The following is a 13,484-nucleotide window of genomic DNA, read 5'->3' on the forward strand; positions in this document are numbered from 1 at the left end:
TAATTTGAGATTTAAACTATCCTATCTCTCAAGTTGGATCGAACTGCACATGGTGTGCGAATTTTATTATAATCGGTTATGTGGTTTAGGAGTCCATTGAGGACAAACATTGTGACACGAGATTTATACATATATATTAAGATTATCCTCTAAAAGTGCGAATGATGCAAACTGAAAGATGAAGGAATATACGGAAATTTACGTTGAAACATGAAAACCTCTCTTTGTATAACTCCTATGTCCAAAATAATAGAAAGTGGTTACTTGGCAGCATTAATCCCTATCATTTATATGATGATTGTTTATATGAATTATCATGATTCTTGATATGAATACGTAATTTATGTCTGGATGACATTTAGCGAGTACAGGTGAGGTACCAATTTTATCCTATATGATTGATTAAACTGGAAGGCAGTGAGGAGGGGTTGAGAGGGGCGGCGCAGCCAGGGGAGGCGTGAGGACACTGAGGGGAAGGGGCAGTGCAGCTGCCGGTGCACTGCGTCCCCTCCCCCGCCGCCGGGGGGACTCCGCGCCGGCCCATTGCCAAGTTCAATGCCAAGGTCATGCGCGCGCGAGTGCGCTTGCGCGCCGCAATGCAGGAGCGCTCGCCGGCCGCCGTTCGCAGCCGTCAGTGCCTTGCCGACGTTCGATACACACACACCGACGCGCTTCGACCCTATACTTCCGCAACAATACTAATCTGATACGGCCCAATGGTCCTCCAGATAAATTCATAGACGGTGTCAATGGCGGCCAACTAAACGTGTAACGATTGGTGCACACCATGTGAGTTGCTGACGTTAGCGCGTCGGACGCGGTCCAAGATTATGCAATATTTTCATAAACACCGCCCCATCCGGTAAGTACCACTACCGACTGATGTTCAGAATTTACATATACAAATTTTACGGAACTTTTTTTGCGTATTAATCACATACGCCCATTTCACCCTTTAAAGACTTGATATTACAATGTGGCGATTTAAGGAAAACCTTCAATGACGTTAGGTTACAACAGTAGCCATATTTGTTTTAGGCATTAGGTAGGTAACCAATAGATGAAATCTAGTTGTCTATGTCTTACTTTTGTCTATAGATTTTTAGTCTTTACAATACAGTAGTTACGACAAAGTATTCAATATTTCATGTTTTATGTGGTTACAAACTATTGCTAACATCTGAATATATATATTCATTATATTATATTAACACGTCGAGTATTATCACGACAAGAAAAGAAAGGAAAATAATTTTTAATCTGAGCACCTATCTAATTTGTATGTCTTTTAGTTTTATGCGGATGATTGTATCAGCCTTGTACATTTTTTGTGTACTCAATTCATCATCACAACGAGCAATTTATCCGCCATTTTGAAATTTGGAATATAGAATACGAGCTAGGACTAGCAAATTAAAAAAAATGTAAAAGGATCGCTAGCCCTATTACTACCTTATTTTGGTTTGAGTTTGGAATTTGTTTATTGTTTTTTATTGAATAAGATTCAAGATGAGATTGTGATTATTTCAAATTGGATTACTTACGTATGTATATCTGATAATTTCGTGAATTGCCAATTCATACCCACTTCTTAACCCCCCCTCTCCAATGCTCTTTCCCACCCCAGCATACTAATAACATAGAATACTAAACTAAACATAGTAATATTTAAGTATTCTTGAATATTTATAATAAGAGCCACGGTGAAATTCTTCTTAATTTTATTCGAAAATCTCGACTCCAAAATTCTAAAATTGTTGTCGAAAATTTCGTAAAGCGAATCACGGGCATCAAGAAAACGACAAAGGGCCCGAGATTAAAACGAAATAGTCGTATCCTGTTCGAGACGGTCGGCAAAAAATGTCCAAGTGACGAGTTCAAGGCAATCGGGTGATCCCAGACTCGTTGCCTAGCCAGCTAACTGGACTACGAATGCTAACAAATGTAGGTATGTTTCTACGTAAAAATCGCATGTTTCTAAAGCAAATTTTACAGGAAAGAACTAACATTAACATAACTACCCTACATGCAAAAGCAAGATACGATAGAAATCTAATAATCAAATTTAATATTCTTTATTTTACTTTTCACATTGGCAATAAAAATCATTCATTATTAGAAAGCGAAGAGTGTCGGTGGCTCAGGGGTCTCTGCAATTTGCAGGTCCTGGGTTCGAATCCCGCCATGTACCAATATGTTTTTCGATTTACATATGTACATTTATCCCACGTTTTTACGGTGAAGGAAAACATCGTGATGCAATCTGCACATATCTGAGAAGAAATTCAGTGATATGTGGGAAGTCAACCAACCCGCACTGGGCCAGCGTGGTTGACTATGGCCTAATCACCCCTAACTTAGTGTAGGCTCCGAGCTCCTCGGTGGGGCCGCATAGAGAGCTGATGATGATGGTTATAAGAAAATTTTCCTTAAAGGAAGAGGAATTTTTGGCTGTGTTTTTTTAAATAGCTTTACTGACTTAAACCCGATGTGATAGAGTGACCATGTAATTATAAATCTGTCTTTAAAAAAAAAAAAAACTCATTAATTTCTTTAAGCCAATTGAAAAAGTCAAGCTTGACTGTGACGTAAGAGTGATGAGGCCATCGCAGTTAGTTCTACCAGAAAATACGTAAAATCTACATAGATATAGGAAATGATAAAGAAATAGCTATAACAAAACAGTATAATACGGATCTTTTAACACTCCTTTGACATTGACAGGCGCAAGTGAGCAATTACAATTTACTTTGAATTTTGCCCAGCGGGTCAGAAAACGTTGTCGGTCTTTATTCATATGTTTTCGCCAGAATGTCAGGTGTAATTTTTTATTTACTAATTATAATTGCTCGGTTTATAGTTTGTAGTATTGTACAATGTATTTTGTATTTCAGCGTACGTGTCTAATGAGTATTTTAAATTTCAATACAATGTTAAAAAATCACATCAAAAGATCAATTTATATATGCTGTATATAGGAAAAAAATATTTAGTTTTTCTGATGTTAACTTCAATCTAAATGATCCGTCATGAAACTTTTAATTCAAAATATTAGTTAAAATGATTAAATAAGTTCCAGGTATGATAATATGTTTTGTACAAGGATTTTAGCCTCAGAAATCTACGGTCAGTGTTCTTGGATGGTTAATGGTCGCTAAGTCTTTATTAATAAAATTAAATATACATTAATCCTCTTTAGTAACCACTTAATTTAAATATAAAATACTTCTGAGGATAATTGATGTTATAATAGTTACACAAAAGGCAATATTTTTCCATACGTTCGACTCGTGGCCTCCCACACCATTGCTTTGCCTTGAACTCACGCTCGCAATGTCTGCATAACAATTATCCAATACAACACACATTAAATCAGATCTCGTTTAATATCATTATAATATATCTATGTTTTAAAGCATCTGTTACGTGCGTCATTATGCGTTAGAATTGATACATAGCTGCAAAATGCGAAGTTTTTTATTTGAGATCTCAATTTGTAGTTATAAATGCAGAACAAGGTTAGTCTCTTGAATATGAGATTTTTTTTATAATTATCTAAACGATGTAAATTTTTCTTTCATACATAAACATTAACTGTGTTGTTTTGTATATCACTACACTGGTTTTTTTTATTAAACAATTTGTACATTTGTAGACGAACTTAGCTATGAGAATTTCCTGGACTAAGATTCCATTGAAAGCAGAAAATCAGTACGTACTTATTATTTCAAACACATATTTTATACTTTTTATTCTTTTGTTTGTTGCACTGTTTTTACGGGTGTTTGGTAGTGTAAACTCACGGCTAAACACTTATATATTTAGAGCAAACCATACTTAGAAACTTCCCTTTAATATTTATGAATACGCTTACATTTGTATCAACATCCGAAATCCAACAACGATCTTGGCGTAGTGTATAAAACCTATTTCATTACTGTGCTAAAATAAGAACGGTGAGCATGAATGGTCTATGGTGTTGTTTATGAAGTAAACCTTTAGCAATTTCACGTTCAGTTCATATTGTTTGTCGAAGAATACATTTCTTAGGAATAATATAAACATGTTTCGTGCTGCGACCAAAGTCGACAAGCTAGGGTAACAAGAAATAATTTAATGATATGTATTAGTATAAAAATAAACCTTTAAAATTGTCTCGACAGTGATATCTTATAAGGTCCTAATTTTAATGTAAGGTTTTCTGTTGTCAAATTTACTTACAAAAAAATAATAAAATTTACTAAAAAAAATATAAAATCATCTTATCTATTCTTTTTATTTTAATTCTGTTTAGTAGTGTGCAACTTTTCCTAGATATCTACATTGTCACCCTAGTATCAGCTGATAGGTGCGTCACATTGACGTTTCATCGCCAACATGGCGGACAATATGGCGGACTGTGTAATGTTTATTTACAACGTTCGCATTAGTCACAGCGGAGTCAAACGAATGAGCACGTGTAAAAATATTGCAGATGATATAAGACGCCTTTAACGTGTATGTATTTGGGTGACTTTTCTGACAAATAGCATTCATTTATTCGAAGTCAGGTAGTCGTACCTAAGGTTTTTTTGTTCTTTACAGCCAGTCACTATCGTCCTCTATTAGATTTAATTTTGGAGCTCTGACGAGATATAGCATGTGCTGTTAAGAGACTGAAATACAAGTAATAGTTTAAATAAATTACTAGGTAAATATTTTTTTTTACTAAATCAAAATTACTGTATATTTTCTTTTGTTTTCCTATAATTTGTTAGGACTTTTATCAAATTTCTCGATTCTAAATTATTTTTCTTATTTAAAGTTACAAAACTAACAAAATAGTAACAAACAAAACTATAGGCCAATATATTTCCAGTGATATTAAACCATACATGATGAGATCATTTTTCTACTTGGGATTTCCCGCGTGCTACACTGATCCTCAATATTTTAAATCTATTTGTACATCTAATTTAAAGTCTATTTATTTTTATGGGCACGTTTAAATAAATAATATAAGTCAATTCAACAAAATCATACAATCATAACGGAGGCTTTATATATTTGGCACAGATATAGGACATAATCTAGAAGAACACATAGGTTACTTACTAAGTTCTTTTAAATGCCGCGCGGACGAAGTCGAGGGTAAAAGCTAGTCTTTTTATATAAGGTTCCTTTAAGTATACAAGTATATATACCAAAGCATAGTCTCTTCCCCTTATATTTATAGAATCATATTTATATTCGACGATTTCAGTAACAAACCTGCACCCAAATTTATTCAATAGGTCATTGACATTTTTATCGTTTATATTACCAAAAAAACTTGTAGTAATTTCTAATCGTTTTGTAGTAAAGTTTGATCCCCTACCGTTTTTCCTACTTAGGAGACACAGTACCTAGATTGTATATAAGTACCACAGTTATATATTCATACCTTCATCAGTCGTGATATCTGATAGCACTCCCTTCATATATATGTATTCTCTACTCTCTACCTTTGTAGTTGTCCACATTCATCCTCGTTGCTTTCTCCATCTTTCTCCCTAACAAACCAAGCTAACCGTATATGTATGTTAAATGCAGTTTGACTTCATAATAAAATATAACGATTTATATCCGGTGTTCTTTGCCTAGTTACTGCCATGCATGCGTGCATCACGGATATTGCGTAACACGGCAGTTTCCACATATTATTTCTTAATCACACACATACACACACATACCTTAATGTCATTACGTACATGTTCGTACCAAGAATATCCATTATAAATCGACCATCTTGTAACCCACACATTGATAAACACGCGCCATTTTGCAAGCGCTGTGTGCGTCTTTTGTGTGCACGGACGAATGCAGCTTGCGCGCTGCACATGCGGCGAGGGGCGGGTGAGGGGCAGGGCCAGGGCCGGGCAGACCTTGAACGCGCCTAGCAACAGAGCTGCCAACTGCACCACACTTATTTATTTCTGTTTTACTCGTCTGCACGTTCGCTTGCAATTTAAAACGGAACGTTTTATGTATAGTCATAATGGTGCAGGCGGAGTTAGACGTTTGCCGTCAGATGTGTTGACATTCTTTTGAAGATGGCACACTCTGCTTTATGACACCGTTTGTGACATTGTATTGTTTTGTCACTATAATCTCTTGATGATTTTTTTCTTGCTAACATTTTTACATTTTAATGTCTATTTTTAACTGACGAAGACACTGATCATCGATGTAGAAAAAGTTAAGGTCGTAAGATTTTTAAGCATAAAAAATAGAAGCAGTGAAATTGTTGTACTTCGACTAAACTAATTTAATACATTCACTGCCACCGACTCGACCATGCCAGTTCATCTAGTACGTAAAAGTTGTAGTGGCATCGGACGTGTTAATACCTACCATTTAAGTAACCACCTAATATTATGTAAATGGATAGACTCTATAATTGATATGTCACCATGTAAATATTTCATAGACAAATATTTGCAAGTATGAAAAGTATCTTAAAATCGTGGTTATCTTTGCAAAACGGCCACTATCAGTATCATTCCTGTCTCGTGCAATGACTAACTGCTTTGTTATCGTACGATAAAATATTGCTATGTTAGTATGTTACATCACCTAGACATAACAAAGTAAGGTTTTGTTTTAAAGTTCAAAGATTTAAAAATATAACACGTCTGTTGTATATTTTTAAATCTTTGAAAAACAGTAGTAATTTATTAAAGTTTCAAGTAATGAAGCACTATCAAGTAATAAACGATTGTTGTTATAAACTAGATGGCGTTGTTTTTAATCTTACTTATATTATAAATGCGAAAGTTTAGATAGATGGATGGATGTTTGTTGTAATGTACGTTTGATGTAATTTGGCACGGAGAACATAGTCTAGAAGATCACATAGCCTACTTGTATTTTTTTAATGCCGCGCAGACAAAGTCGCGGGCGACCGCTAGTCTTAAAATATGTTTCAGGAGAAGAATACGAATCGAATGAAATGTCATTTGTCAGAATTGGTTCAGTCTTTCAGGTACCAGACAGTCACAATGGAAATTTACCAACAAACCTCCATACATAAAGACTTCATACACGCGAACAAAAATTACCCTCGCGAAACAGTCTTGTTAAATCTTACTAATAGAGAGATCGTATCGTACTCGTATTATAAATGCGAATGTTTGGATGGATGGATGTTTGTTTGAAAGTATCTCCAGAACGGCTCAATGCATCTCGATGAAATTTGACGTAGATGTAGGTCGCAGTGTGGAAGAACATATAGGCTAGGTACTTATTATGTTTTTTCTTAATTCCGCGCGGACGGAGTCGCGAGCGACAGCTAGTATACATCTCGATCTCTAATTAAAACTTGTTTGCAACACATAATTTCGATTGCTACAACGATTTCAGGTTTTTATCAACAAAAACGTGGAAAACAAAAAGTTTTTCTTATTAATCTCGTACTGATTAACATGTAGGTATTTCATAAACTTGGTACATATCAATCAAATCAAAAGAAGTAACATAAATATATCGGGGAAGCCGGATATGTCTACAGTACAGCGTAGTAACATTGAACATGATACTCACAATATCACCGACTGGCCTTAGTATTACCACACTATTGGATTTCCATTCTACCGGACTCCCACTTTTATTATTAGATTACAACACAGCATTGACAATGTTAACACGGTTTGTTATGAAAGATCTGAAAAAGTAAATCTATAACAAGTCGACTAAGACGACAATGATAAATAAAGTTTTTTTTTGTCATAACTTATTTTTGTAGTAACTCTGGTACAATTACACTTGCCATGGCCACAAATAAAGTGTTCAATTTATGTTCAAAATATAAAACCATACATAATTAGACATAGGTTTCATGTCTAAGAGCAAGGACGCACACGGTGTGACGTCAGAGCGCTGAGTCTCATGTTATTGAACGCGCGATGTACACGTAAAGTAGACTAGGACAACGTTAGACTGGCAAAAATAACTTTAGAATAATAATTATTAAAATTGCTACTCATATTTATTATAAAATATTCTTAAACTAATTTATCCTAGGGCAGTTTTATATATTACCTGGAACTAATACAGTAACATGTGTTTTTCATACATATTTTTAAGATAAGATATGATTTTCTGTTTATTTCGAGTTTTTTATACATACATGTTGTATGGCTTGAGTATAATTTAGTAGTACAATTAACAAAATTTGTTTGAATTGAATAAAACATTATACTTAAAATTACATATTAAAATTTGAACCACAATTGAAGCAATTTTTAATCTTGAATTTCCAAAAAAATAGTTATGTACGGGTGAGAACATGTTTCGTCTACCGCCAAAAACGAAACTAACATCTCAAATCAAGATAAATTAGAACTCATCTGCTTGAAAGTCATAAGATAAATAAAGCGACGATCAAAAAAACATGAAAATAAAGAAATAATTTTCCACCAACAAATTGATGTACGAAATGCCATTTCATGTATATTTATTGTATTGGTATGTATTCCGAAGTACTTCGCATTACGCAATTGGGGCCGTGTAAATCAATTTAGCTCAGCCTGCGTCCTAGGCATCCAGGTCTCCCCGGGAGTGCCCTTTGACATTATAAAGCGTGGGTGTTCGAGCGCGCATGCGCAAATCCTTCCCCACCCAAACCCCTTTCCCTGACCCCCTAGCGTGGGCAGATGACGCAAAACCTACTAGCGATCGTTTATGACTATATTTAGAATTCTTGTTTCATTGTTATTAAGTAATAAATATCATTTAAGGATTTTAAAAACTGATTACTATAAACTGTGTAAAATTTACAAGGAAAACTACACTTTGAGCTTTATGTATTTAATTTCTGTTTTTGGATACCTAATAATCAACCAAATAGAATTTATTTAACTAGCAGTCGCTCGTGAGTCTGTCCGCTCGATAAAAAAAACTGAATAAATAATAAATAATGTGTTCTTCCGTACTATGTTCTACATCTGCGTCAAATTTCATTAAGATCCGTTGAGCCGTTCGGACATACCTTCTAACAAACATCCATCCATCGGTATATATAAACTTTCCCATTTATGATATTAATAAGATTACCTTAATAAAAATATCATAATTCATTCTTATATTTTACTAGGTGTCGCCCGCGACTCCGTCCGCGCAGAGTTAAAAAAAACTTAATAAGTAGCCTGTGTTCTAGACTATGTTCTACATTTGTGCCAAATTTCATCTAGATTCATACAGTCGTTCTGGAGATGCCTTCAAACAAAAATTCATGTAAACATTCACATTTATAATATTAGTAAGATTTAATTAAATTTAGTTTCGCTTTTAAATTACCTTGATATACGGAGTACCATAATTATCCTGTCGTTAAAGGTATGTTTAAAAAATATGCATAAATTGTAATTTCTTTCGTAAACCTACACTAAAAAAAAAAAAACAATAAAAATGTCACACCGTCGCGTCGAGTCAGGCAGTGAGTCAGTATGGGTGGGACTTATGCATTCATACATATTGTCTGTGCTATATTTGTGAGTTATATGTGTAACTTCGTCATACACTATGTTTTGTGTAACTTCGTCATACACTATGTTTTGTGTAACTATGTAGCTGAGTAACTTATTGCTGAACATTCTGATCCATTACATACTCATATGTAATGTTAAACCTAAATTTTTTTAAACGAAGACTGCTTTGGTTTGACTCAGTGTTTGTAATCAAACTAGCAGGATTAATAATCTCTCGATATCCATAGGTACAATACACATGTAATAGTTGCATTTTTATTTCTGTAACATGTTGGAGTTGTGATTTTTTTTAATTATCATCAAATATCAAACTCCAAAATTTTTATTTTCTGAGTTCCTTACTAAGTCTTTTTTTTTTATTTTAGAGCCCTTTCTGGCCACATAAGTAAAGAAAAACTAGCAAAGAAAGGAAAGGGTTCTACGGTATATTTAATATTAGCTGTCGCCCGCGACTCTGTCCGCATGGCTTTAAAAAACTTTATGAGTGGCCATTGTGTTCTTCCAGACTATGTTCTACAACCGTGCCAAATTTCAACAAAATCCGTTGAGCCGTTCTGGAGATAACTTCAAACAAACATCTATCTAAATATTCTCATTTATAATACTAGTGAGATAATTCTTTGTTTTTTTTTTTCAGGCACTAGCTGATTGCGGCCGGCAGAGAGCATAACGAGGTGAGCTTATTTCTGGTTTTATTTTCCATAACAAAACTCCATCGTTATGATACCAACTCGATAGAGTTGTCACGTTTTGAATGAACCGAATGCCGGTCATTTTGATTAAGAGCTAATATTTTTTTCCTGTTACTGTTTAACAACTGTTAACATTAAATAGATAATTTTTTATTTAAAAAATGCAACAAATTCTACTAAATAACGTTGAAAATCAATTTACGCAGCGCCATCCATCCAAACATTAAAGCACTTCGCAATTTTGAACGAGACGGTGCGCATAAAATTAGGTAATCGTGCTTTCCTGCACTTGCAGTAGACTCATCTTGCACCCTGCTAAGATGTGCAGTAATTCGGCAGTGGAATCTCACATCTAAGTATTATAAAACTTAAAAAACAGCATTAAAGACGACATCAGCCTATGACCGATATATCAGTAATTTTCAAGATTAGATAGGTACGTTATCTTACTTCGTAACGTAAGCATACGAGCAATTCGCTTTTAGCAAGTCTGCTCTGTGGTAGCTGAAACGTGGTTTATTTTTTGAAGTGCTTAGTGTCCAATAGAAATTTTAGTATTTACGTAGTCACACAATTTATAATTCTCAAGATCCTTGAACCTTGGATAAGCATAAAAATAAGAAAAAACAAAAAAAGAACAAAAGTAACCAGTACTTCAATAGTTCAGTGTCAAACACCTGACGGGAAAAAAATTTATAAAAGATTTAATAATATCTGAAATAATAATAATAGAATAATATCTATATTGATATAATAATATCGAAAAGTTTCATTTCTATTTCATTTTATCTGAGCAAAACTACGCTTGACAAGTGCAGTAGTGTGTATGTGTGTGTCTCAAGGTCAAGGTTGGCACGTGTGGCGGCAGACGGGGCGCAGCGCGGGGAGGAGGACCGAGTCCCCTGTAGTCTCTTCCCCCCGGCCCCTTCTTTGGCGTTCCTTTGCGAATTTTTCAAACCGTTCCCCATCAAATACCACGACAGTTTTAACTTATAAGTAGGTATATAGGTCAGATTCTTTAGGTGAAGGATGATGTTGTGGTTTTGTTTTATTTTGAAACCTGTTTTGCGATACCTTCGTTGGTTAACTTAGTGGTGCTCGATTTGTGGACTCATTCGTAAGCCTGTTTTCTTTTTATCCACGTAAGTTCTTAGTCATTTATTTATATGACAATGGTCGAACGAAGTCATATATGTAGGTAATTAAAAATGCAGTGTATGGAGTAGACTTGATATTTTGAATATTTGTGTTTTCCATAATTAAAGTCACTTCTTTAGGAAATATTATCATCGTGATATTTGATAATTTTGCAAAATTCAGCATTTCTATTTAATAAGTAATTTTATTATAATAATGGGTTTTAAAATTTAAATTAATCGCTGATTTAAAACCAGTATTCTTAACAGGAAAGTGGCATAAATATTGTTTGAATAAATAGTAAAATAGCATAGGTAACTAACTAGCTAGAATTAATATTCTTTATCTAGTAAAAAACGTAATTTATTTTTATAACAAAAAATAAATTAAGCTTAATTTAAAAAAAAAATCTGCAAGATGGGGTTGAACAGTGCCATCTGTCGGAAAATTACAAAAGAGAAATGAAACGGCTGATGCCTGGGTTTTATGATATTGTTTTGATGGGAACACAGATGGCTCTGTCTACCTGTTGGTTAATAGAGGTCGCTTTTACCGACTTTCTCTTGTTTTGGTTATATCTTTCAATGTGTTATGTAATTGTTTCTTACTTTCTTTTGAATACAAATAAAAAATTGTTAATTTTTTTTATAAAATAATACTAATTGTACAAAATAACTTAGTACTTTCTAAACATATGGTTTAACAATTTCAAATACGTGACTCTAGTGTTTGAAGTTTGAATAGGAATATATTTTGAATTTACAATTTAATATTATATAGTTCGGATTATTTAGGTTCCTTTAGCTCGTGTTCAGCTCGTCTTCAGCAGCATGGTCTTTGGTGCAAAATCGCCGGGCTATTGAACGACCGGGTGCCACGCTGTGCTCTCTCGGGAATTAGGTCGAGTGAACACAGCTGGTGGTATCTCAGTTGTTCCCTAGTCTTCCACTATTAGAAGAAAAATAAAGAAGAATCTAGAAGATGAAGATGGAAATTGGATAAAATTATTACCATCGCTTTGAAGACTACATAAGAAAGAGGAAGATAAAAGCAACAGTCAATTATCTATATTGTTTTTGATACGGAAAACACAATTTGTATCGGTTTATTTGGTAATTATGTACAATTGAATACGGCTTAAAATGACAATTCTCGTTTTGTCTATTATGTTTATTTATTCCAAATAAGACCTAAGTTTTCTGTCATTTGTCATAAAAAGAGGCCATTAGACTTTTTTTTAGATGTTAGACAATTCTTTTGTATTTTTTATGATAATGTAAAGTGTTAAGACATAGATGGGTGATGTTTCTTGAAATGCCTTGGAATTTACTTTGAGTGAGACAATTTTTTTACAATGTTTCGGATCTGATTTGAAATATTTAAAAAGACGAAGAAACTATACCCAGATTTCTTTTGTTATGTCTTATACCCTTTACAGACTTTACTTGGCGTAGCCTTTGTACTCGTATTTGTCTGCTTTTATTTTTTAAGTACTAAATAGAATATAAATATATTTAGCTATAAGTTTACCTTGTTTATAAATAATGCTAAAGAAGTGACCTAAAATTTAATATTACACATAGAAATACAATTTCAAGGAATTTAATTCTCCAATGCACTAACTTTGATTTTTATACACGCAGAAGATAAATTAATTATGTTCGTGTTGCGTTTAATATAAAGTATTTCTCAAAAAAGGAAACATTAAGTTGTAAATTGTACGAATTATAAACTTCAAACTATTGTAACTAGTATATTTGTTAAATTGTAGAGGAATATGTAGATCAAAGGTCTTAAGGTCTTCTAATATATATATTTGCGCCCAAGAGGACAATAGAAACGGGATGATCATGTGCTGACTTTCCTTTCAAGCTCAGACAGTGTTTAATGAAGTTGTTTGTACTGCAAGAAGCTAGTGTACATCGAATGCTCGGCTCTATTCGATAGGGTTGGAACTTCTTCCAGATAATCCGAATTCTCCGAGTTACTATGAATATTTGGGCTACGGCGTTAACATCGATGACTTCGAGTCAGTATGGTGCGTTACAAATCACTGGATATCTTTCGCTAATGACCAAGTGTGGACGTCTTTTTATTTGACATTCAACAAGTTGAGGTTTGAAATAATTTTCAACGATCGTCTTTTGTT

The 13,484-nt window shown here is 33.9% G+C and overlaps 1 long non-coding RNA gene across 1 annotated transcript in view; it reads left to right on the forward strand.

Annotated features, from left to right (window-relative positions):
- The first annotated feature begins 467 nt into the window (after window positions 1-467).
- Window positions 468-13,484, forward strand: part of LOC123721868 — a 31,747-nt gene continuing 18,730 nt past the window's right edge. The window contains exons 1-2 of the long non-coding RNA XR_006756319.1: window positions 468-862; window positions 10,144-10,180. This is a non-coding gene — a long non-coding RNA (uncharacterized LOC123721868). The remainder of the gene's footprint in view (window positions 863-10,143; window positions 10,181-13,484) is intronic.

The sequence above is a fragment of the Papilio machaon genome, chromosome 17 (assembly GCF_912999745.1).
Source record: "Papilio machaon chromosome 17, ilPapMach1.1, whole genome shotgun sequence".
In the NCBI taxonomy this organism is placed as follows: domain Eukaryota; kingdom Metazoa; phylum Arthropoda; class Insecta; order Lepidoptera; family Papilionidae; genus Papilio; species Papilio machaon.